This window comes from Nannospalax galili, unplaced genomic scaffold (genome assembly GCF_000622305.1).
Source record: "Nannospalax galili isolate Female #2095 unplaced genomic scaffold, S.galili_v1.0 scaffold518, whole genome shotgun sequence".
NCBI classification, from domain to species: Eukaryota; Metazoa; Chordata; class Mammalia; order Rodentia; family Spalacidae; genus Nannospalax; species Nannospalax galili.
Genome location: NW_008342851.1, coordinates 2335442 through 2359043, shown reverse-complemented (window position 1 = coordinate 2359043; position 23602 = coordinate 2335442). Strand labels below are relative to the sequence as shown.

Below are 23602 nucleotides of genomic sequence, written 5' to 3'. Positions count from 1 at the left end.
CTTCCTTCCTTCCTTCCTTTCCTTCTTTCTTTCTTTCTTTCTTTCTTTCTTTCTTTCTTTCTTTCTTTCTTTCTTTCTTTCTCCTTTCTTTCTTTTTAAACATCTTCCCCTCAAGTTTATTTGTAAAAGCAGCACAGGACAACAGCCCTCTGCAAACAGTAGGGAGGGAGGTCGCACCAGTCCATCTGTCTTCACATTGGTAAAGACCTTTATTATGGGGCCTGCACAGGGACCTGGGGACATTTGGGAGCCTGAGCTGCAGCCTGGGTCTTAGCTACAGCTGCCGCTCCAGCCTTGGCCTTTGGTTGGCAGAGCCTGTGACCCTTGGCCATGTAGCCACAAATATGCTTCTTAAGTTTAGGGTGGGCAATGAAAGCAAGTGGGTGGAGCTTGCTGTTGGGACACTTTGACATCTTGGGCTTAGCCTCCTTGGGCTTCACAAGGGCCTTGACAGCCTCAGCATGCACACTCATGGCCTTCGCATTGCTGGCCTGCATCTTCTTCAGACTCTTCCTGTTGTGTTTCTTGGCAAAATGCATGTTCCTCAGGAACTTGGGGTCTACCCCCTTAAGAGATTCGTATCTTTGTGAGCATGGTTTCTTGATGCCATTTCCGTGCAACTTTCGAGACTCGTTGTGTGTGCTGTGGTTCTTGGACTTGGCCATGTCTGCACAGGAACCCATGGCTCCAGAAGCCCCGGGGACCTGAAGAGAAACATTTAGATTTCTTTTGTTCTAGCGAACTGTGCCTTGTGGTCCAGGTCCAGAGAGGACAGCTTGTTGGGTTTCTCGGTTGTCATGAACGTTACCAAAGGCTTGTCAGTCTCTTGACGCCAGTATGGAAAAGGAAGGTTCTGTGGGATCAAAAGGAAGTTGACACTGGAAGGAAGAAGAAGAAAGTCTCAAAATAAAGGGACTAGAGTCACATATTAAGATCTTTATGACTTTTGTTTATAGTTACTCAATTACCATGAAACAATAAAAATGTAATGTATTCCCATAAGCTTTTGTATTCAAAAGCGATCTGTAGTATCATTAAAAGATAAGTGGTATAAACTTGGCACATAAGATGAGTTAGAATTGGCTTCTAGGTCAAGGGGTTGCCATGGGAATTATAATCTATAGCCTATGCTTTTTAAACAGTAGGCATTTTCTAGATAATAGAACAATAACTTCAGATGTTTTTGAATCTTTGTTTTTCTCACTTAGAGAAAAGCAGACACTTGAAAGTAGGCCACTCTGTTTTCTACAGAAGCTTGTTGACAAAAGTAGAAGAGGAGATATATAGCTGTCCCTCGGTATCCATGGGAGACAGGTTCTGGGATTCAGTCTGGATGCTCAAGACCCTTATATAAAACTGAACAGTCTTTTGCACATAACCTATGCATATCCTCCGTGTAGTTTAAATCATCTCTTGATTACTTATAATGCCAAGCACAATGGAAATGCCATGTAAATACTTGCAGTACTGTGTTGCCTGGGGGAATAATGACAGGGAAAGTCTGCACATGTTCAGCACAGTTGCAATTTTTTGCCCGAGTATTTTCCATCTGCATTTGGTTGAATTCACAGATGCTGAAAGCCATGGATACAGAGGGTTGACTTGACCACATTTCTGAGCAGTATGAGGTTATTTTCCTGTGTGATTCTACATGTAATATTAAGTGGAGGGCCAAGCAAGCCAGGTGCACATCTTCCAGCCTATTCACATCTTGGGAAGCCACTGTATGTGAGAGGTGGGGGGCCGTTTTTCCATTTAGTCAATCTCTTTCACAACTTCATTTCCTCTTTTCCCTCCCTCCCTCCCTTTCTCTCTCTCTCTCCCCGCCTCCATTTTAATATTTCCTCTCCCTCTACCCATCATGTATCACTATGTACTTCCTTGTGTTTTACCAAGAGGCAGGGAAAGCAAGCTAGGCGTACCAGGAGGTTCCTACTGAGCAGTAAGAATGACCTGTTCTCGTTCATTTTGGTCTAGAGAATGCACAGAAAAGTTTGGAGTTGAGGAGTAGAGATGACAAAGGTGTGGCTACAGTGTGGGTAGGTGGTGGTCAATCAAATATTAGGGGTACATGGGATGGGAGTACTGTTGCCCTTCGGCCTCCCACCCCCCAGAATAATTCCGTTTTTCATCCCACATTCAACTGGTCTGCTTGATACTTGACAGAACTTGACCTTTATTTTATCTGAAACTATGTTTAAACCCTCTGCCTCTCCCCAGCACCCCACTGGGGAAGGTAGGCAAATAAAAATAGGCCTAAAGGCATTCCCTGCTTCCCCTGCAAGGCTCTCATCAGTCTTGGCACTTTGGTCATTCCCCAAACACATGGCTGCATAGAGATGAAGGCGGAGAAAAACCTTAGCTCAACAAGAAAGGGAGGCCTGAGTTGGGGCAGGGAGAAAGGGGCTGGGAAACAGGCAGTGTCAAAGTGCTTCCAGAGGAGATCTGCTTAAGAGAAGACAAGAGTTAATTCGAAGTGGTTGATAATGAAGGACAAAAGAAAACAGTCTATAAGAGTTACCTACTGCTGCTTTACAAACTGCCCCTAAGCATTTTTATGGTATAATTTTTGTGAGCCAGGAATCTGCATGCAGCTTCTGTGAGACCTCTGGTTCAGGGTCCCTGAGAGAGGGTAGTCAAATGTTAACTATGTTGTGGATTTCGGAGGGACTGAATGGGGCTAGGTCTGTCCCAAGCTCACCCGGGTGTTGCTAGCTAACTTCTTGGCTGCTGGTTGGAAACACTAGCTCCTAGCCTCCCACAGAACTCACAACCCTGCAGGGGCCTCTTTGAGACTCAGTGAGGGAGGAGAGTGCCTGAAAGATGGAAGCCCACTCTTGGGAGCGACATAGCAGTACTTTAGCTGCATTGTACTCCGTAAGAGTGAACCTGGGGGCTGTGGTTTATTGGTGAGAAGAGTGCTTGCCTAGTCTGCGTAGGGCCCTGGGGTCAATTCTCAGTCCCCACCCCAAAAAAAAGATCCAACTCACAGTCAAGGGTAAGGGATTACTTAAGGCAAACTAGAAGGCACAGATTACTGGGACCATTTAAGAAGCTGTCAACTTGATAATCAGATGCAGTCTTCAGATTTAGTTGCTGCTGAAAAACCAAGAATACCTTCAAAGGATGCACACCATTGGGGACATTTAAAAACAAAGCTGTCACTAAAGCATTAGCCATCTGGCCCCTTGAAGAGACTGTGTCGAAGGGCACAAATACCCTTTAGGAAACAAAGTCTGATGGCTGGGAGCTGTGCTGGTATCATTCACATTGCATTTTTGCCTTCATATAAGGGTTTCTATATGTCACTAATTGGTAAAAATAAGACTATTCTGTTTTCCAAAGTAAAAATAACTTTCTTATGTAAGTTTGGCTCCTACTAAATTCTCATCTGGGCCTCAAACTGAGCAGGAAAGAGAGTGACTGCCTATTCTGATTTGGTTTGGTCAATTGAACCCCTAGATAGGTGAATGTTAATTGTCCACTTGACAGAATCCAGAATTACCTGAGAGCTGGGCCTCTGGGTGTGCTGTCAAGGGTTGTCTTGATTACATTAAATGATGTGGGAAAACCTATCTTAATTATGGGCAGAGCTATTCCTTGGCTTGTATACAGTAGAGCAAGTGAGCTGAGCACTAGCCTGCCTGTAGCCATTGCTCATCTGACTGTGGATAGCTGTGTCAAGCTCCTGCCCCTGTCATTTTTCTGCCATGATGCACTGGAGCCTGAACTGTGGGCTAGAGTAGACTGTTTCTCCCTGAAATTGCTTTCATGAGAGTATTTTATCACAGCAACAGGAAAATAAACTAAGACAATAGGTAATGCTGATCTGACCACCTGAATCCAGTGTAAGCTCAACAGAGCCCTAGGTGCTTTTCTGTGGACAGTATGGTAGAAGGGAGCACCCCCCGCCCAAGCTGGAAAGAATCAGACTGGAGAGTAGCTTTCCCCACCTTGCTCTTTGTAAAAATTTTATTATTTAAAACCTTAAATTCTCTTGGCTTAGAAGAAAGGAAGTTTATATTTAAAAATATGGAAATACTGTGAACCAGGAAAAAAAATGGTATCTTGATTCCAAGCATTCCAAGTCTTGTTGGCTTATGGCCAAGCTTCTGGATGCTTGTTAGAGCTGTGCAGAGAAATGCAAATTGGGACATCTAACTCTCTTAATGGCAGTCAGGAGGGCTGGTAGTCTCCACTGCATGCTGTGAACCAACCACACAAATCACCCCTTTACCCAAACAGCAGCTATAGTCTTTGGCCTAAGCCCAAGTCCCTATTTCCTCTAACTCGCTCTTAGATTAGTGATTAAGCCAACGCTTTGTTCTACAGCTGCTACAGATTGGGTCTTCTTATCTCATCTCCAAAGATAAGTTATATATTAGCAAGATTATCAAGAGGTGGTGTTTTACTCCTTGGTGATTGGAGCAGTCCTCAGAGTCAGGAAGAAGGGAGCAACATGGAGGAAGTGCTGGGTGTCTTGCTGGCATGTGTAGAAAAAGCTTGCAGAGGGTCTTGGGAAGAAACACCAGCGCATCAAATTGTGATGAAACACGTCCCATGTTCACACCAGTGTTTCAGTGGGAAGTTGGATCCTGGCTTCCAGGGCTGCAGAGAGAAAGGAGGAGAGAGAGAGAGAGAGAGAGAGAGAGAGAGAGAGAGAGAGAGAGAGAGAGAAAGACGAGCTCTGGGTGCAAGAAGTTTTTCAAGTGTTTTCTCATATATTATGTATGTGTAGAAGTTTTATTTCAGGGATGAAGTGTGAGAGAGTGTGTGTGTGTGTGTGTGTGTGTGTGCGCGCACGTGCGCGCGCCCCCATGAGTGCCTGTGTGCATTCACGTGCACAGCAAGCCCTGTGAGGATTGGAGGCTTGCCTGGTACTCATTTCTGCTCATTGGGGTCATTGTAGGAAGTCTGTGCTGGAAATCTATCCCTTATTATTCCCCTCCTTGCAATACAAGCCTACAAACATGACATTGGACTTCTTCCCCCTAAGCTAGAAGAGAGTAAGGCACAAAATGTTGGAATTACCAGCCTGCTCCCAGTTCCTGGCATCTCTTCTCCTAATGCTCTGAGCAGTGTTTTAAACAAGTCAACACTTGCTCACCAGCGGTCTGCATTCTTGGGCTCAGGGTACCAACATTATTTAGTTTGAAGAACATGAAGACTTAGGAAAAAAGAACCTGCTTAGAATCAGTCATGCATGTGAGAAGGAAAAAGCAGAGAACAAAAATGTTAAAGCCCAAGCTTTCATGCTGATGGGATCTCTAAAAAGAGACTTGAAGTTTTCCTTTCTTTAGCTATTATCGCATTTTCAATGTGCACTTATTAAGTGTTAGAAACACAATACTAGATTATTTCAAGAAAGGTTTTACTGACAAAACACATGAATGATGCTATTTCTAGTCATGTGTGATCCCCCAAATTTGTTTAAAATGATAAATAGGAAATAGAGAGTAAAGAAAGAACATCCTCAAAGCAAGGGCAAGAAAAGGCAAGAAACAAAGCCTGGAGGTCAGTCTACGACTATGTTTACACTTTGAAAAACACTCCTTTTATCAGTCCTGGAAAAAGACACGTCTGTTTACTGTATGTTTACATTAACAAAGTTTTTCAGTAATGTGAACTAATCATTGTCAGAGCACTTACTGAATTTTTGGACCTAGTTACAGCCTATTTATCCAAAGTTAGGCTCGGCATAAACTGACATGCTATAAATCGACCGAATATGACCAATTGCCATAGGCTACCATGCCATCTGGTTGTCAGTAGGGACTTGAAGAACTTTTGGTTCAGGCACTGGTTGAGAACAAGCCATCTTCCCAGCTAGTGTGACTTGGCTTAGGGGCCTGAATGTCCTTCCTGGGAACTGGCTGCAAAACTTTGGAGACTCAGAACCCCATTTGGAATTGATAACTTCATGCTGGGCAAAAGAGTAGTTGTAATAGCAAGTCCTCCAAAGAATAGAAAAACAAAATTCATTTTTCCCTTCATTAATAAAGAGAAATAATTCCAAATTTCACAAGCTTAATTCCAACATTCAATGTAGAACTAATATTTGGCATCAACAAATCTCCAGATTTTTACCAAATGATTTTCATGGAGTTTTAGGTACTGTGGGAAGCAGAGGAACTGAGGACAGAATTCTGGCCCTCAAGAACTGTGTCTTCTTGGACACACCTGCTTCCAAGGGTCATTCTAAGCTGAGGTGAAAGGGTGTGCAGTACGCCTTGGGACTCTTAAAATTCCTTGCCAGCATTGTGTATATGCATATGCATTTTCAAAAGAGAATGGATGTCAGGGTTTTAAACAGGATAGCTAAGGAATTTCCTAAGAAATTTGGGATGTAGCTATTATTTATTGATGTTGGAAGCAAGAACTACATTTATTGTTGTGCCAGGACTTTTCTTAGGCACTTTACAGCTGACTCATTAACTTGTCTCTACCCGGCATTGTGCTTATGAGGGAGAGCTAGTATGTTCTTGTTTGAGATATTTATTTATTTCCCCAACTGAGGATCATCTACTGAATTTAGCTTTTAATTATTTTTGAGACATAGCCTCTTGCCTGAGAATCTCTTTTCAGCAGAATTTCTCTTTTTGCTGTTGCACATTTGGACCCTTGTATCTCAAGGTGACCCACCCACAGGGTCTGTACTTCCAGATGGTTGTGTCCAGTCAGAGCCTCTGGGACAGAGAGAAGTTCCTCAGCCATGGTACCGTACTGTCCCCTCCCTTATTTCTGCAGTCACTGAGATGGTTTCACAGAGCAGAGTCTGTGAGCCTCCCAGTGCTTTGCTGAACTTACAGTTTGCTAACACACAGTCAGACCTTCCACCATGGTCCCTCCCCAACTTTTTAAGTCTCTCTTGGGAAAGGACAGGGTGACAGAGGCAGATTACTGAGAATTCCAACCTGGGTCAGGAAAATCCTTCCTGGCATACTAGTTACATTTGAGTCAAGTTCAGTTTAGGCTCCTTTGAAGTGTCCTTTTAGTAAACTGTTACTAGAGTTCATTGGAATTTAATTCTTTCTGACAACTAAAACCTTGCTTGAATTTATAATAAAACTATGTGAATGACACTGTAGTATTTGCCTTCAGCAAGGACAGTGTACTCATACCCAGGAGGCCCACACTCTGGTGGCTTTTTCTTCAGTTTGCCACAAGACTTTGGGGACATCATTCACCTCTTCAGGCCTTGCTTTCTGTGCTTGTAGACTGGATGGATGTTAGTTAAGAGTCCCTTTAGGACTAATTATCAATGAAACTTGTTACCACCTGCAGTTGTTCACTTGTAATATATAAACACCTGAGTTACTACTAACATGTCCTGCTTCTGACCTCAGTGGTCCTGGGAAAACAGCTGTCCCTCTTAAAAAGGCTCCATCTTTTTTATCCCTACCCCCCCAACACACACATTTGAGTTCACACAATGGAATAGGCCATTTAGTCTTCCTGTCAAGAAACTCTGATATCTGACTGGGAAAGTTCTGGCATCTGTAACATCTGGGTCACATGTTCTTAGGAAGGGGTTATAGATGACCTCCGCCGTTCCCTCAATAATAAAGACTTTTCTCTAATGCCTTCGGCTTTTTTCTCTTTGCAGTAACCACTGCCTCTCTCAGCTTTCTGAGAAGATTCAGCATGTGGCCAGTGTTAGAGACCTTTTCTGCCCCTGCTGGCGCTGCACCTGGTCTGGTACTAAGGCATCTACCAGCCATGGGTGCCCATGCAGGGGCAACTGCAATGGAGAACAGCTGACCTAAGATGAATAAGGCTTTCTACCTTGGCTACATCAAGAGGTTTAGATAACCTGTCCTAAGTCAGCATAAGACCTTGAAATCTGCTTTTTGATTCCTGGAGAAACTAACTTTTCTTGTAGCCTGACCACTATCTAATTATATATTATGCTGTTATCTGATCACTGTTTCTTCCCTTCACCCTTACCTCTATAATGTTCCTGGACTACAGGAACTTTGTCCTTTAGGTTATTCCCACATATATGCCTAGTTCTTGCAGAAAACAGGTATTCATTGATTCTTTCATGTTTTTTAAAGATTTATCTACTTTTATTGTTATGTATATGTGTGAGTGTCAGCATGTATATTATATATATACCATGTGCATGCCTGATACCTCTGGAGGCCAGAAAATGGTGTCAGATCCCCCAGAACTGGGGTTATTGGTGGCTGTGAGCTGCCTGAAGTTGGTGTTGGGAACCAAACCCAGGTCCTGTGCAAGAACAGCAATGCTTTTAACCACAGTGTCATCTCTCCAGCCCCAGTTATTCTCTTTTGTTTCATTTTAAAATGAATTTTTCCAATTTTATACAATATATTTTGATCATATTTAGATCCTCTTCCCTATCTGTATCCCCCTCACTACCTCCTGCCCAATTTCATGTACTTTATTAGTCATATATTAAAGTCTACAGAGTCAAATTTGTGTAACCAAAGATCATTTGGTGTGGATCCATTCATTGGAGCCTGGTTAACCTACCAAGAGTCATACCCTTAAAAGAGACTGACTCTCCCTTTTCCAGCAGTCATCAGTTTCCAATAGTTTCTCAGGTAGGATTGGGGTCTTTACCCACTTCTCCATGTCTATGCTGTGATTTTGTCTGGCTTGAACTTATATGGTGCTTGTGCATGTTGTCACCATTGCTGTGAGTTCATATGAGTAACTTCCCAGCTGTCTGGAAAATTCTGTTTCCTTGTGGTCATCTACCACCTCTGACTCTTACAATCTTTCTGCCACCTTTTCCAAAATGATCCCCGAGCATTTGGAGGTAGAAGTTGGATACAGGGGACCAATTCAGAAATAACCACTCTGTAGTCTCTTATTCTCTACACATTGGCCAGTTGTGGGTTTCTATGTTAGTCACCATCTGCTGTACAAGGAAGCTTCTCTGGTGAGTGTTGAGAGATGCATTAATCTATGGATATAACAAAAAGCAATTAGAAGTTGCTTCAATATTATATCTATTTAATGGAATAATAGTTTTAAGCTCTCCTCTGTGGCCTGTGACTTGTCTAGCCAAATAGTCCTAGGCCTGATATCAGTGTCAGGTATGGGCTGCATCTTAGGAAGCTGACTTTAAATCCAATTAGAAAGTTGTTGGTTACTTCCATAACATTCATGCCATTATTGCACCAGTGGGCATATCTTGCCAGGCCAGTTGTTGATGTAGCTCCTGGGATTCACAGATGAATAAGGTTGATGATTTTTTTCCTTCTGGTGGCATGCATAGAACTTACCAGCACTGTGAAAATTAGCCAGTAGAGATGAAGCTCTGAAGTCAGTACCAGCTTGATTTCTCTTTGTTTATTATTTTACAGCTCATGTGTATACTGCCTTCAGCAACAGGGTGTTACCATCTAGTTCTGGTGTATAACCAAAAGCACAGGCAATGGCCAGTAGTGTCTGAGGGTCTATGAAACCCCTTGTCAACAGCTTCAAAAGAGGGAGTCCATCCTTGCATTGGTTTTTTACTTTTTTAGCCTATGGTGTCTAGTGGGGACAATGTCCCCATTATAATGTAACTTCTTATAATTTCGTTTTATAATGTGCGTGTGTATACTCTAAGAAGCTTCTGTGGTGGTAGGTTTCTATGTGACTTTTTCTAAAGATCTTTAGTGTTAGTTATCTTTCCTCATACACCCTCCTCTGCACTGACCTTCCATTCCCCACTCCAATTAACCCTTCTTACTCTACTATTCCCCTTTCCCCCTTTATATCGTGGCATTCTATCTCCCTCCCATGAAGTTCCCCCAAATCCCTGGCCATTGTTTCCTGCCTCTCTGGATTTTCCAATTGAAACATGTATATCTAAGATTTCAGAACTTGAACCCTACTCTGAGAGGGAACATATGAGTTTGTCTTTCTGGGTCTAGGTTACCTCACTAAGGGTGATTGTTTTAAGTTTTATCCATTCATTGGCTAATAATTCTTTGACAGCTGAATGATATTCCATTGTGTAAATGTACCACATTTTCATTATTCATCATCAGTTGATGAACATCTAGACTATTTCCATTTCCTGGCTATTGTGAAAAGGGCAACAGTGAACATGGATGAACAAGTATTTCTGTAGTAGGTTATGGAGTTTTTTTTTTAAATATATACACAAGAATGGTATGACTGGGTCATATGATAGATTGATTTCTAGCTTTTTTGAGGAATCTCCACCCTGAATTCTATAGTGACTGCCCTTCCACCAGCAGTGAGTAAAAGTTTCCCTTTCCCCACATCTTGGCCAGTATTGATCCTTGTTTGTTTTTTTGGATCTTGGACATTCTGAGTGGGCTGAGATGAATCCTCAAAGTGGTTTTAATTGGCATTTCCTTGATGACTAAAGATGTTGAACATTTTTAAAGTATTTCTTAGCCATTTGCATTTCGTCTTTTGAGAACTCCCTGTTCAGTCCCTTTCCCCACTTTGTAGTTGGGCTGTTTGTCTTTTTGATGTTTGGGTTTTTTTTTAGTTCTTTGTATATTCTAGATACCAGAACTCTCTGTCAGAGGAATAGCTGGTAAAGACTTTTTCTTATTCTATAGGTTGCCTTGTCACTTGAATGATGGTGTCCTTTGATGTACAGAAGCATTTTAGTTTCATAAGGTCCCACTTGTCATTTGTTAGATTTAATGACTGTGCTATGGAAATCCTGCTTAGAAAGTCCTTTCCTATGCTTATAAGTTCCAGTGTATTCCCTATTTTCTCCTCTGTCAGATTTAGGGTATTGGGTCTTATGTTGAGTTCTTTGATCCATTTGGAGTTGAGTTTTGTGCACGGTGATAGCTACAGATCTAATTTCATTCTTCTACATATGACTCTCCAGTAAGACCAGCACTATTTGTTGAACATGCTGTGTTTTCTTTAGTGTATATTTTTGCCTTCTTTGTAAAAAATCAATTGGTTGTAAATGCATGGCCTTAAATCTGGGTCCTCAATTCTGTTCCACTGATCAGTGTGTTTATTTTAATTAATTAATTCACTTTTATTTATTGGAAAATATTTTTGGTCTTTTTGAAACAGGGTCTCCCTGTAGCCCCAGCTGGCCTGGAACTCACTTTGTAGAACAGGCTGGCCTTGAACTCACAGAGTTCCACCTGCCTCAGCCTCCCAAGTGCTGGGACTAAAGGCATGCATTACCACACTCAACAGTGTGTTTATTTTTATGCCAGTACCATGCTGTTTTTATTACTATTCTTCTGTCATATAATTTGAGATCTGGGATGGTAATGCTTCCAGCAATTCTTTTATTGTTCGGAATTATTTTGTCTATCACGCGCACGTGTGTGTGTGTGTGTGTGCACGCGCGTGTGCATGTGCACGTGTGTGCTTCCATAATAAATTTGAGACTATTTTTTCAAATTCTGTGAAGGATTGTGTTAGAATGTTAACTTATTGCATTGAATTTGTAGATTGCTTTTGGTAGGATGGTCAGTGTCACAATATCAGTCCTACAGATCTCTGAACATGGGAAGTCTTTTGGTATCTTATTTATGTATACATGGATATAATTTATTATTCACTTTATGTATATGACTGTATTGCCTGCATATATGTAAATGCACCTGTGTTATTCAATGCCTATGGAAATGAGAAGAAGGCATCAGATCCCTTGGAACTGGAATTAAGGATGATTGCTAGCTGCCATGTGAGTGCTGGGAATTGAATCTGGATCCTCTGCAAGAACAGTCAGTTCTCTTAACTGCTGAGACATCTTTCTAGCCCCTGAGATCTTCTTCAATTTCTTTCTTCAGTGTCTTAAAATTTTTTATTATACAAGTCCTTTCCTTTCCTGGTTAGATGTATTCCAAGGTATTTTATCGTTTTTGAGGCTGTCGTGAATGGGAGTGTTTCCCTGAGTTCTTTCTCAGTATGTTTGTTGTTGGTATACAGGAAGGCTGCTGGGTTTTGCATGTTAATTTTATATCCTGATACTTTGCTGAATGTGTTTATCAGCTTTAGTTTTCTGATGGAGTCTTTAGGGTCCTTTATGTATAGGATCATATCATCTGCAAATAAGGATACTTTGATTTCTTCCTTTCCAACCTGTACCCCCTCTATCTCCTTATTTGTCTTATAGTTCTAGCTAAGATTTCAAGTACTATATTGAACAGGAATGGAGAGAGTGGACATCCTTGTCTTATCCTCATTTTAATAGGAATGTTTTTGTTTTTTATCCAATTATTATGATGTTGGCTATGGGCTTGTTGCATATTGCCTTTAATAGGTTGAGATATATCTCTTGTATCCCTATATTCTCCATGAGTTTTATCATGGATGGATGATGGATTTGTCAAAGGCCTTTTCTTTGTCTAATGAGATGATTATGTGGTTTCTATCCGTGCAGATTTTTATGTGGTGGATTAAGTTTATTGATTTATGTATGTTAAACCATCCTCGCATCTCTGGGATGAAGTCAACTTGATCGTGGTGGATAATCATTTTGATGTGTTTTTGCATTTGGTCAGCAAGCGTTTTATTGAGGATTTTTGTGTCTATGTTCATAAGAGAAACTGGCCTATAATTTTCTTTTTTGTTGGATTTTTGACTGATTTTCATATTAGAGTAATATTGGCTCCGGTGATTATCTCTTAAATGAAGCAAAGTTGGAAAACAGTAATGTCTTGAGATGTTGTGAAAGATCAATGACTTATGCATTTCCTATAACAAAATTTCCTCCTGCTATATTGTGGCAACACACTTGGGACTATGTTTGCATACAGTGGTTGGTAGAAACCAAAGACTGCTGTTAGCCTCCAACTCACACAGGATGTAGGACTGAGGCAACAACAACAAAAATGGTCTCTGGAGTTTTATACTAATATATCTATATTGTGACTCTATATGTTTTCAAAAACAGTATTTCTCTTAAAACCAGACTTCCACGCTGAGCTGATTAAATAAGTAGCTTAGAATAAAATAATATACTGTCAAGGTATTAATATAAGTCTGCCTCAGCATGAAGACAGTGGCTGTTCAGACATTGCTGTAGCATGGTGCCAAACACTAACATTCTGTGAGTATCTTCTGCCTGTTGGTCTGTCAGGTGGGGCAAAGCTCAGCTGTTCACATAATCCTTGTTCAGTTTATCACAGTTTTAAATGAATACATTCTTGAGCTCTGTAAAATCTTATCAAAGGGAAGTAGAAGTGTTCTCTCAACTTCATACACTGCACAAGTATTAATGTGGCCTGCCAAGCTCAAAGTAGAACAAGAATGTGGCTGTGCCGCCAAGTTCAGCTCTCATAAATTCAAATATGCATTCCTTCTCCGGGAGGATGGCTTCCTTCCGGTCACTTAGAGGAAGAGCTGACTCTTCCATTGCTCACATGTGCCAGCCTTGGAAAAAAGCTATAAAGTAAATTTAAAAAAAACTGTAAAGTAAATTAAAGTACCCACAAGATATTTTCTAGCCTACAAAATTTGTGCCAACTTTCAGATCTTTCCGATATGCCTCATGATGATGCTAAGCAGATGAAATTGTGTAGTTACAGCCAAACTTCATCTCCAAGTTTGTCAGTAAATAGTAACTACTAAACACCAAAGGCACTGGAAAAAAGAATTGCTAGAGAAGAGAGAAAACTGTATTGCTCTCTGCTTCAAGGAGAAACATTGAGACAGAGAAGCACCGGGAAGAACACGTTGTCAGGACACCCTCTTAGAAAAAAAGTGTTCTAATAGTGTTTTGACTGAATTAGCTGTAGGGTAGTGGCTACTGAAATTTTCTTCAGTCAGAAGTCATATAATCAGGCTGTATTAGAGAGCAGGACCAAGTTTAGTAAGAAGGCTGTGCATGTCATCAAATATAATGCTTCTCCTAGTTATGTGTGTGTTGGGCAAGGGGCGAGGTTACAGGTGGTATCCAGTCTTAGTTCCTATGGTTACATGGATGCCCATTATTAAAAATTCCCTTAAGCTTCAATAAGGATGAAGACAGGGTCATTTGGATATGAGCGCTTCTGTAACAGAAAGGAAGACGGGATCTGTCAAATGGCAGCAGGACAGAGACTAGGCAGCAAGGAGCCTTACAGATTATGTAGGGAAATCATCCCCGGTAGGTCCTGGTATCATGCTGGGCCAGCAGTTCCCCACACTTTGATTCCAAAGTGCCCATGTTCTGCTGACTTTGAGATTTTTCTAAAGTGTTCAGCAGACAGATGTAACTTGAGGCCACAACCTGCAGGTCTCATGTTCAGAAGTTGCTTCTTTCTTAGCAATGCCAAAGCTTGGCAGAAAATGCACATGTGACCTCCCATCCTGAAGTCATCACCTGCCTTCCTAGATTTCTCCATCTTCTGTCTTTCTGGGCTTCTTGCCTTGTTTGTACCTGGCTGATTTCTCCCTACTTCAACTCACATTTAACATCAATAGCAAATAGATGGCATAAGCACTACCTATTTTTGGTCTGATAAACTTTACAAATGGATTGAGACTAACACAAGCTAACTACAATGTCCAGATGGAAACTCTAAACTATATCAGATCTTCTCACTCCTGAAACCATGATCCATAGTCCATGGGGATCAACTGTTGGCTGCTTCTGTCTGCTACCTGGGATGGGACCAGTCCACATTTCCCTTCTCTATCGTCACTGACTGGCCCTGCTTTCTTCCAACTGTCTTAATGTCCCAAGTGAGTCTTTTGCGTCGGTACCCTCAAGTCTACCTCCTTAGTCTCCAGAATATTTTTGTTGGATGGTGGGGTTTGATCTTTTCCTTCAGATGCTAAATTATACCTTGAAATCCTTGTCTCAGACAAAAGGGTCAATATCCCTCAAAGCACATTGTTTTCATTATTATTTATTTTTTTTTAACAGGTATGAGTTGTAAACCTTAATAGGTTTCACCAAGGGTACATTCTTGAGCAAAGGTGTCAACTGCAAGTGGCTTTCAGGAAGTAAGAAGAGATTTCTTTATTGTTGTTGACATGGATACACATGTCTGTGTTCTGAATATGTCCCTCAAAACTTATGTTCTGGGGGCTAGAGGGATGGCTCAGTGGTTAAGAGCACTGGCTGCTCTTGCAAAGGACCCAGGTTTGAATCCAAGCACCCACATGATGGCTAACAACTGTCCTTAACTCCAGTTCCAGGGGATCCAATGCCCTCTTCAGATCTCTGTGGGCATTGCATGATATGGGTGCACTTACATGCAGGCAATACACTCATACACGTAAAATATATATAAATATATAAATAAATAATAAAAATAATAAAATATTTTAAAATAATTTTAAAATTATAATGGAAATGAATCCTGAGAGCAGCAGGTTGGGAGGTGGAGCTAAAGGAGTGGGACTTACGCCCTGGGGAATTTGCTTTCCTGAGTGGTTTCATGCTACTGTCAAAGGGGTTTGTCAGGGAGAGGGCTCACTGTCTTTTGCTCTTCTGCCTTGTGAGGACACAGCATTGGTCCTCTGTTGTGATTCCACCTTCTGCCATGTGAGGATGCAGTAGCAGGCCCTGGCCAGATCCCAGAGTCTGGATTCTGGACTTCTCAGCTTTCAGAACTCTGAGAATTTTATAAACCACTCAGAACAAAGTAGATTGAGCCCCACATATTATCTATTATATGAGATACATCCTGTATCTTCTCCCTATTGAATTCCTATTATCTATCATTCTCTACTAGAATGTAAGGCCCTAAATGTATAATGTTAGTCACTGTTGTACGTTATTTATCTAAAATAATTTATGACACTAACAGATAGTTTATACATTTATTAAACAATCTTATTTACCTCTCAGCATAAGCTTATGAGATGGGTATTGTTAACCTGGTTTTCTAGAAGAGAGGAAAGAGGCTAAGAGACTTAAAATACTCCTCCAGTATCCCCCAGAGAGGAAGTACCAGGATGGTTCAGATGTTCTTCAGGCTCAATGCTGTCCTAATGCATTTACTTTCATGTGGCTTCCCATAATGTTTGCCAGCTCCAGTCTGTCTTAGCTTTGTTAAGGATTTTGTTTGAACTTAATAAGACTTTTAAAAGGAATAATTTTTCCAAACAATGGTAGTGGGCATGGTGATAGAGCCCCAGGGAAAGGCAAACTATGGCAGAATGAAGTGAGGACCAGGGAATGGTAGGCACTTACTCCTCCTGGGATTCCTCCTGGGTTCAGCCTTTATCTTTGCTAAGAGCAAACAAAACCAAAACAAAACTCCTCATGCCAGGTAACCTTTACATGGTTCTCCAGAACAGATTGGTTCTGGACTTGAGAGCTCTTTGTGCACTCTGTTCTTTCTCCTTTGGTCCAAAGTGTAGCTTGAAGAGCTTGCTGCAGTTTTGATGCCATGGAACAAAGTAAGCTTGCATGATTTACAGTGGAATGAATCCACAGGTTTGTAACCTTGGAGTACAGGATACCAAGCCTGTCGACTCTCAGGCTATCATGAGTTAGAGATGCAGAAGAAAGAACAAGAAAGCAAAGAAAGGCTCAGCAGAAGTGCTGTACTCTCCAGTCATTCTGTGGGTCGTGATGAGCTGTGCATAGCACCTGACTCCTGGCAGACAGGTGATAAATAACTGATGATATAGATCACCTGGAGAAATTCTCTTCGCCTTTCATATCCAATCCCTCATTGATAATCTGGACCTACCCCACACTACTGTGATGTGAAAGATTCTAAGGCCTTTCTGGAGGACTGAAGAGCTGTTACTTTATGGTTTCCTATTTGAAGGTGCCAAGTCTTTTGATGTAATGTGCCTGAGGGTCAGGGGAGATAATGAAAAGAGCTAAAGTAGACAAAATGGAAGAGATGGCTGCAGTCTCCGCGTCTGTGCTGTTCTGCTACTTCTTGATGCGTCTAGACAGGGATCTAACTAGGAGTGGCTGTTTGGTTAGGCCCTTCCATCTCTCCTGCCCTATAGGTTTGTTGGGAGTTGCCTGAGGCTCACTGGTCATACTCCTTTGGGTCAGTCAGCTTTCTATTACTATAACAAAATACCTTATATAATCAACTAAGAAGAGGAGAGTCTTATTTGGCTCACAGTTTTGGAGGTTTCAGTCCATGGTCCATTGGCCTCATTGTGAGACGGCACAGGATGACACAGAGCACATGCTATATATAGTGAGTTGCTCACATCTTGTTAGCCAGGAAATAAAAGGAGAGAAAAAAGAAATTGGAATCCCACTATCCCCTTTGACAGAATGCCTCCTAGTGCCTCAAGACTTCTCACTAGACCCCAGCTTTTAAAATTCCAACACTTCCTGATAGTGTCTCTAGGGATCAAGCATTCAACACATGAGCCTCAGGAGGATGCACAAGATCCAAATGGTAGCACCTGCCTTTTCTTTGTCTAAAACCTCTAACTCCTGTTCCTCTCTGCTTGGATATTCTAAGGACTTAGGGTGAGCACAGAGGTGGTAATGGCTATGTTCCCAATACCTTGACAAAGTCATGCCAAGAATGCTGCTATTGGGCTGAGGATGTAGCTTAGTAGTAGAACACTTGCTTAATATCATAATGCCCTGGATTCTATTTCTAGTATAGTAGACAAAACAATAAAATCTGCCAAAGAAATTCTGCTACCTTTCATAATGACCCTAAAGTAGTAACAACTCACATTCCTGCCTACTGATGAATGGATAAGTAAAATGTGGTATATTTATACAATAAAAGCTATCTGTCCATGAAAAATGAATTAGCAGACTCATACTCTAACATGGATGAACCTTAAAAACATGGTTAAGTGAAATAAGCTAGTGACAAAAAATCATATTCTATATGATTCTATTAATATGATACATACAAAATGCAAATCTGTTGGTTTTCTAGTACTGGCAGTGATGGGGAAATTGGCAATGGCTGATTGGTAAGAGCTGCAAAATTTCTCACTGGAATAATGAAAATATTCTAAACCTTGTCACAGTGGATGTGTACCACTGTGAATACTCTAAAGCCATTGAATTCTGCATTTTAAGTGGATTAGTTGCATAATGTGTAAAGTATACCTCAATGGAGGGGGAAAAGGGGGGGCAAGGAAGGGAGGAGAAGAGCAGAAGGGAGGAAGGGAGAGAGAGAGAAGGAGAACAAAGAGTTTGAGTTGATGGTTGTAAATTTTTGTTATGAAAACTCAAAAGCCTTGATCTTTTCAAAGGTTGGCTTGATGAACCTATAAAAGCCTAATGCCTCCATTTCCCTCCTTGTTTTCTTTCCTTTCCCTCCCTTAAACTAATTCAGGATATCTTCCTGTTCTTTCTCTAACAGTCCCCTGTTACAGGGGGATCATTTATGGCAGTAATGATATATGTCCTCACCAGAGAAGTCTGAGTTTCACGTTGGGTGGAATACCATGACCCCATGTATACCACAGATGTTCAATGATTGTTTCAATTAAAACGTAAGTGATGAGGCATTTTCCACTGTGGACTGAATCCAAAGGTCCTCTTCCTTCAGCTCAAGTTGGTTTTCTTGAATGGCATTCTGCTGAATCATCCCCCAAACTGTAACTGGAAGATTTTTTTATCATTCATAATTTCCCCTGGGAATGTTAAAAAAACAAAACAAAAACAAAAACCCAGAACCTTAAACCTTCACCTGCTGACCTGAATTTATCTGGATTTTGCTCATGGACTTTTAGATCTATTTTTGGGTATTCCCACAAGTCTCTAAGCCACGGGCAGAGTTTTAAAAATGAAGGAACTTTTCAAACCACACAAATGAAATAAATGCAGGTTACTGTGGACAGCAATGTGTGCAGAAGCAGGCTGCTATGGCCCAGAAAGCCTAATGCAATCAATATACATATTCTTATACACATACACACATAGTTTTATACTCTCTGTCTGTCTGTCTGTCTGTCTGTCTGTCTCTCTCTCTCTCTCTCACACACACACACACACACACACACACACACGCTCAGGTTCTCAGGCTCAGACTCATGCTCTGTGATTAATGACTATATGTGCGGTCAAGGAATCAGCACTATTTCTAGTTTATCAGGGGATTAAGAAGAAAAAAAAAACGCTAGTGAATTTTCTATACCTTTTTTTAAATATGTGAAAACTGTATTTGCGTGATGCAGGGCATTGGTTATGCTGTAACTCTCTTGGTAGAATGTTTATTTATAGCAGTGGTTCTCAAACTTAACACAGATCTTAATCATCTCTAGGGCTTGTTAGCAAGTGACGATCCTACTCTCAGAACTCCTGATGGGGTTTAGGGGAGGTCTCAGATTTTCTGAGCCCCAAGGCCATGCGGATACTGCATAGACACTGGTTTACAGCTCTGCATGGGTGGATGACTGCTTCATTTTTTAAAATGGATATTTAATTAGGGAGCTAATAAGTCTTATGATTTAGAAAGTCTTATGATTTAGATTTGGCCCAATGAATTAAAGGTGGGAATTTTACAGCTCATTACTTATTCTTGAAGTCTTGGTTTTAAACCAGATGGTCATTATTTTCATTTTTAAAAGTTCCATTGCAAAGATTAGGCTCATTCTCAACCTCAGTACAATCCTGGTGGGACAGTTGAAAATGTAAATTCCCAAATAACCAGGATCTGACCAAGAAAGAGAAGGAGGTGGACAGACTGGCTGGCCTGTAACCTATCAAATGCATAGCAAAGTAAAAGTAGGTGCTGAGCATGTTCAGAGAGGAGAGAGGGGATGGTTAGGAGCCTGTGCAAAGTTGCCTCCAAGGCACAAAGTCTTCCTGTGACATTTCCTTTCGTTCCTCTGCTGGGAGAACAGAAATGTGCTAAAATACCAAAATACCAAACTCGATGAGACTTCAAGTCAAATTATGAGAAAGGGCGGGTCAGCACTGGGGACACAGGAGTGCCTGTGCTCAGTTACCAATGTCTGCGGTGCTTGCTGAACCCTCGGTGAGACTGACACTGCATACTTGATGTGTCTGTATGGAGGAATGCATGTGTGTTCTTTCATACATGTGCCTATGTTTGCTTTAATCCCATTGTGAGACTTTTAAAGCTTTTAATGTAATGTGTTGAAGGAGGCACAATGTCATGCATTATCAGAGGAGGATGCTTGAATCTGCACTGTGTGGACACAGCTACAACATAAGCATCCAGACAGAAAAGCTAGTCACAGACATCCAGAGAACCTCTCTCCATGTGCTTCAAGCTCCTCACCCCCCTTGGGGTGGCTACTATTCAGGTTTCTGACATCATGCATAAAGTTTATCTAAGATAAATTTGTGATTGAAAAATAAAATATGTGGTAAAACATAGAGTCAATGCCACAAAATATAAAATTGTGTATATATATATATATATATATATTTGTAGTTTAGTGGTAGATCATATATTGACATTGATGTATAGTAGTCCATTGTGTGGACATACCACAATCTATTTACTTATTTATTTTAATTTATTTATTTTATATGTGCTCTTGGGTAATTTTCAAGTTTTCAATCTGTGACTATTAGAGATGCTGTGGGTACTCTAGCCTATGTTTGCTGGTGAACCCGTGTATGCTTAGTGAAACACTAGGTCATAAATTATACATATATTTAGTTTATTTAGTTTTAATAGAAACTGACAAACCCTAGTATCTTCTCTTGTAGTTCTACCAATTTACATATTTTAACCAGTAACGTAAAAAAATCAAGATTTCCTCAGAAATGCATGAAAATTTTTATCTGAACTACTTTTCAGCCTTTGGTGATTATATAGCATTATTTCATGAACATCTTTATCTGCATGTTTTCAGCCATTCTGATATTATATGAATGAGCTCGTTGTGATCTAAAGCTGTATTCCGTGATAGAAAACACGGATGAACACCTCTTTCCTTATCTTTTCTTTTTGCCATTTCTACATGAAAACACACGGGTTGCCAGCTAGGCCTCCTGCTCCTTTCTATCGGTGACTTTTAAATTCATTTTTTTTTAATGATTACAACCTTTGTGTGACCTGTTATAGAAAGTTTTGTGTACTTTAAGATCACAATGTGCTCTTTTTTTAAAAAATACTTTATTTATTTTTATTTTTTATGTGTATGCATGTATTGCCTGCATGTAGGTAAGTGCACCCATGTCATGCAATGCCTGTGGAGGACAGAAGAGGCTATCGGATCCCCCTGGAACTGGAGTTATGGACAGTTGGGTGCTGCCACGTGGGTGCTGGGATTCGAAACTGGGTCTTCTGCAAGAACAGCCAGTGTTCTTAACTGCTGAGCCATCTCTCCAGCCCTACAATGTGCTCTTTTTATTTTTCTCCAAAAGTTTTACTGTTTTGCTTTTCACCCTAAAATCTGCAATTGGCTTTGATTTTTGGCTAGGGAATGAGGTGGGGCTCAAAGCTCACTTTTTCTATGGAGATATCCCCACATTGTTTGTTAAAAAGAGTATCTTTCTTCGTATGGGTCTTTTAAAGGCCTGAACATACTAGTTAACTGTTCTTCCAATTTTTTTTCAAGGTGACTTGTGGATTCCTTTTTCATTTTCCTAAATATAGATTCTGACTATAATCCCTTTACCCTAGCAGGTGTACCCAACTTGCCTGTGGCTAAGGGTAGCTATGAATATGACCCAACAAAAAAATTATAAATAAATAAAATATTTAAAAATCATATTTGATACATTATGTTTTTTTTACATTTTAAGAAACATGATTAATCTTTATTAATACTAACGCCTTGTAATCAGCAGAGGAGGAGAATGTAATAAATCAAAAGGATGCTTCCAAATATAGCACAAACTTTTTCAAATAAAAATCAAATACTAAAATGTGGAATACAAAGAGGACAATGTCGTCTCTAAGTACTTTTTTTTAAAAAAATTGAAAATATCAGATGAATTTTCAATTTTTTTAACTATACAAAAACTTTATTGAGAATTTCATACATGCATATAAGGTGTTTTGATCAAAGCCTTGCCCACTCCCTCCAACACCTCCCATTTCTCCCCATCACTTTTTTCCTGACAACTTCGTGTTTCCTTCCTTCCTTCCTTCCTTCCTTCCTTCCTTCCTTCCTTTCTCTTTCTCTCCCTCCCTCCCCCTCTCTCTCTCTCTCTCTCTCTCTCTCTCTCTCTCTCTCTTTCTTTACAGGGCTTTTTGTTACTCTAACATTCCCCCTCTGAAGAGGTAACCCTAAAATCTTTTAGGGATTTGATAAGAGCCTCTAAGTACTTTTTTTTAAAGCATTTTCTTCCTTTTTTGAATTGTTTGACAGTCTTGTGTACTTATATAATGAATTTTAGTCCTTTTCAGCCCTCATTCTCTTCCCTCATGGCTCTGCCTCTCCTGCTGGAGCCCTTCTTCCCAACAAGTCTCTCTCCTGCTTTCTATCTTTTTGCATATGTGGCCTACTGAGTTTCATTAGAGTTACTTAACCGGGTGGGAAGCTATTCAGTGGAGTCAGGACAGCTTACCTGTGGTTACACCACTGAAGAAAATGACACCACCTCCTCCTCCTCCTCCTCCTCCAACCTGTATTCATTGTGTGATTCTCAAGTCCTAGCTTCCTAGACTCATTTCACAATGATTGGATATACCGGCTAGATGTTTGCCACAAATCCCAGCTGGCATCTGTTCCCGGGATCCTGCCACTCCCTTGTCTACTCATCTCTCTTTTCAAGAATAATGAGCTTAAATTGTACTTGTATCACAGTCAATTATTTAAGCATTATTAATTTTCTGTGATCACTCTAACAAATTATCACAATTATTGGCGTTAAACAGCAGAAATTTCTTTTCTTATTGTTCTGGAGGCCTGAAGTCTGAAATCACTGTCAACAGGTCCAAATCAGGACATCACCAGACCACCACCACATTGCCCCCCCTCCCCGCTGCCCAGTGCTCAGGACCAGTGTGTTCCTTGCATATTCCAAATTCTCTGCCTGCAAAACTCCAATGTTCCCTCCCTCCTTTCCTCTCTTCTCCCCTCACTCCATTTCTTGGCCCTTTTCTCCCTCTTTTCCTTTTCCCCCCTCCTTCCTTTCCTCTCTCCCCTCCTTGCCCCCCTCCATCCTTTCCTCTTTCCCTCCCTCCCTTCTCTCCTTCCTTTTCTCCTTCCCTCCCTTCTTTTTCCCACCCTGACTTCTTGCTTCCTTTCCTGTCTCACTTCCTTCTGTCCTCACAGGATCTTGCTAAGCCTAAATAGCCCAGACTGACCTTAAACTTGCAATAGCCCAGATTCAACTCATGATTCTCAGGCTTCAGCTCCACTCCCAAGTGCTGGGGCTACAAGGGTAACCCTACCTGCAACACACCAAATGTCAAGGCCAGGATCTTCAAATTCTCCATGTCCTGCCTTCATATCATCTTCTCTATGGTGTGTGCCCAAGTCTCCACTCATGAAGAAATGTGGGGTGGCATTTAGCACTCACCCTCAGATAATCTAGGAACATGCCTCACAGTTCCAGATCCTTAACTTAATCACATCAAGGGAGACACTGTTTCCACAAAAAGAAATATTCACAGGTGTCAGGGGTTTACTGATCCCTTTAGGGGACTATTTTTATTTTTGTCTACTCTAGGAGGTTTCAATCAAATCCTCCTCATTTAAAAACTTTAATTTTATGATTAAAAAAACCATATTGAAAAATTAAAAACCAAATAAGGCCAAAAGATATAAATAATGAATTCTTCATCCAACCCTAACCCCTATCCTCAGAGGCAAG

General features: G+C 40.8%; 1 pseudogene; it reads right to left on the bottom strand.

The window, feature by feature from the left end:
* Positions 1-212: 212 nt before the first annotated feature.
* The window catches only part of LOC103738713, a 51412-nt pseudogene continuing 28022 nt past the window's right edge, over positions 213-23602 (bottom strand).